The sequence below is a fragment of the Thalassophryne amazonica genome, chromosome 13 (genome assembly GCF_902500255.1).
Source record: "Thalassophryne amazonica chromosome 13, fThaAma1.1, whole genome shotgun sequence".
NCBI lineage: Eukaryota > Metazoa > Chordata > Actinopteri > Batrachoidiformes > Batrachoididae > Thalassophryne > Thalassophryne amazonica.
Genome location: NC_047115.1, coordinates 75,006,841 through 75,010,389, shown reverse-complemented (window position 1 = coordinate 75,010,389; position 3,549 = coordinate 75,006,841).

The following is a 3,549-nucleotide window of genomic DNA, read 5'->3' as shown; positions in this document are numbered from 1 at the left end:
CTTCCTTCTCTTCTGATGGTAGCCGTGTCTCATATGTGGCAAATTTGCTCCGAGGTGACGCCTTAGCTTGGGTCACTGCGTTGTGGAGTAATAACTCTCCATTGTTAGGATCCTTTAAGGATTTCTTCCGGGAGTTCCGATTGGTTTTTGACCATCCGGTGAAAACAAATACCGTTGCCCAACGGTTGCTGAATCTCAGGCAGGGGAGGCGGAGTGCGGCGGATTATTCCGTTGATTTCCAAATTTTTTCTGCTCAGTCCGGTTGGAATGCCACAGCTTTGAGAGAGTGTTTGTGGATGGTTTGAACGATTTATTAAAAGACGAGCTAGCAGTCCGTGACGAACCAAAAGATTTAGATGAGCTAATATCTTTGGCTATTCGTCTAGATGATCGGATAAAGGAGCGTGGACGCGAGAGAGGGCGGACATCAGAGCGGGTCTTTTCGTCTCGGGGCTTTCCCCGACACAGATCAGGGCTGCCTCTTCTTCGCCCCACTGAGACTCCTTCGACGGGACCTCTGGCTCCTCTTGCGGATGAGCCCATGCAGCTCGGACGAGCTGAAGCCGCCATATTGCCCCGGTCACATAAGCGTCAAGAAAGATAACGATGACGTATCTCCAGGTGTTCTTAGACAGGCATAATAATGGACAGAAAGAAAAAAAAAAGGGGGCACACCTTTGGTTGTTTAGTTATTTGGGCTGTTTTTTTTTTCATGTAAGGGGTTATAGATTGTTTGGGGACTTAGAGGCGGTTCTGGTGGAGTGAACGACTGGCAGTTCGGAGCTCGGCTGGACTCAGGTAATCATATGTTTTCATTTTTTGGACTTAGGTAATTTCTGTTTGAGGATTGGATCGTTTTGTTTTGTTGTTTTTTATTTCCCTGTTTCCCTAACCCCAACCTCACATGCTCTAAGACTGTTTGTCTTTTGGGTTGTGGGGTGGTGCAGGTTGGTTACGCTGAGCGTTTCTCAGAAAACCTCTGCAGCTGGGGGGGGTTGTCAGGGGCGTTTTTTTGGGTTTGGTTGATGCCCGGTTCCACTCCAGCCCCGGTGGGCCTTTGACTGTTCGTCATTGGTGTTACCGGGGTGTGGTGCAGCGGGAACGTACCTCAGTCGGAGTGGTGGGCCGATCTGTGCCGTTCGCCATTTCGGTAGTTCCACGCCTCCCGATGGGCTGGTGGTATGGTCGGTTTGGGGCACCGGACGTATTTCCGGTTTTCCGCTGCGCTTAGGTGATGGGACTGGGTTAGTTTTTCCTGTTTCCTTCCCCAGCTTGGTAGTTTTGTGCCGTTCGCCAAAATTGAGCTGACGATTGGCTCTGGGAGTGATCTGGAGTCTTTCGGGGTGCTGGGGGGGTAACAGGGTTTGCCGGTTGTTTTATTTGCCCCCGGGGTGTTTTAATGAAGTCTGCCGGGGGTTGTGTTTTTGTGTTTTTTATGTTTCCTTCCAGGTTCCACCTCCAGGGTTGATGGGACGGTCCTCTGGGGGGGGAACTGATTGTGGGGCCGACTAGCCAAGTGTGGCCTGGTCTGGGGTTCCTGGGTTGTGGGGAGTGTGCCTCCTGGTGTTGATGGTATGGTCCTCTGGGGGGCGCTGTTGCTCCATGTATACCTGGGGACCTCAGTGGGATCCCGGTTTTAGTTATTACTCCTGGAACTGGCGGTAAAGGTCTTCTGGGGGGTGTTGGGCTCTGCATGTCGTTCTGGGGGGGGTTTTGGTTATTTTTCTTTGTGAATTTGTGTTTGTATTGTGTTGTTGGGGCTATGTTGGGTTATTGGATTTGGGAATTTTTCTTTTCTTCCCGGGGTTGGATGGGACGGTCCCCTGGGGAGGGTTTGGGTGGGTTTTGTGTTTTTTTCTTGTATGTTGGGTTGTATATGGGACTCTTTGGGGTTTTTTTTGTTGATGCCAGCCGGCCTTCCAGCCGCGGTGCCCTGTCCTGCTGTCTGCGGTGGACCTTGGGAGCGTTACGCCGTCTGCTTCCTGTCGTGGACCCCGGAGGGAGGTGCTGTTCTCGGGCCTGGTCTGTTCGGTCGCCGGGAGGCTTCCTGTTGATGGGGGGGTACTGTTGTGTGTTGGGGGGTTTGGCTAGACATTTTGGTGTTTTTCTTTTCTTTGCTCTCCAGGTGGTATGCAAACTGGTTGTTTCTGTGGAGAAGGTGCTGGCGGAAGAATCCTTCACCCTCATCAGCATTATTGGCTGCACTTGTGGAGGATGTTCACGTGCAGGCCTAATGACTTGCAGCACCTGTGGATGATGCTCACGTGCAAACTTAAAGACTTTCAGCTGAAGCAGATAATGAGATGGTGTTTTGCATTTAAGCCATGAGTGATTCGAGCAGAATTGCCGGGAACTCGACCTTGTGACGTTCGTTTGTGAGACGCTGAGGACCGCGCCTGGGTTTGACACATCGTGCCTGTGAAGGAGGACGGGTGAGGGACACATGCTGTCAGCACACATCAGAGGTGATGATTGTCTGAATAAGTGTTAACAGTAATTTGGTATTTTGTTACACAGTATATTTGAACATTGATGAGAATTGTGCAGTTTGCTTCTCACTGCCGTGGCGTACGGAATGATGATCCTCCACCTGTTGTGAGAAGCTGCTCATTTACATAAAGCTTAAATTCAGACCTGAATGTGTTGCTGATAGTGTGTGCCTCTGAAGGATATTTGTTGTAGCTCTGTTGACTTACCTCACCTTTTCCATCCTTCACAGAGTCAGTTTGTCGTATCCACCTGGGGGGTGTTTGGCGGTGAGTCTGGGTCCAGAAGCGTTGAGCTTTGATCCATTTGGGCACTGGAGAGCGCGCCGTCCTTCACCTCGCCAGACAACCGCACATTTATGTTGTACACAAATTATTGCACAGAAGGGAAATAAATTTGTTTTGTTTTTGGAACCGCTTTCTGGTTATTTAGCGCTGGGTTCAGTCAGACACTGGTCCACTCCTCAACCCGCGTCTGCACATAACACTTATAAGGTTGTTCATGGACTGGTGCCATCTTATCTGGTTGATCTGGTGGAACTCTACGTGCCGGCCCGGGCTTTGCGGTCGCAGAATGCGGGACTTGTCTGTGTTCCCAGGATGAAGAAGAAGTCAGCAGGTCAAAGAGCCTTTTCGTATAGTGCACCCACCCTGTGGAACAGTCTTCCTGCAACCGTGAGGCAGTCTGAGTCTGTGGACATTTTTAAGTCAAGACTCAAAACCTATTTTTATTCTCTTTCTTATGGATAGTTTTTATTTTTATTTGTTTTATTCTTTTACTTCTGTTTTTATTCATGTATTTGAATTTTTTATTCATTTTTAATTATTTATTCAATTTTATGTTGACTTGTTTTATGTAAGGCACCTTAAGACGGCTTTTGCTGTGATTTGGTGCATTATAAGCTAATTAAATTAAATTAAAATTTCAAAATTGTTCTAGTCAGTGCTTGTCATGTTGGTCACTTTTTTACTTTTTTTTTGTTTTATCTGTGTTGTATTTCATTAATGTCTTATTTGGAAAGCACTTTGTTAACTTTGTTGTTCTTTTAAAGTGCTCTATAAA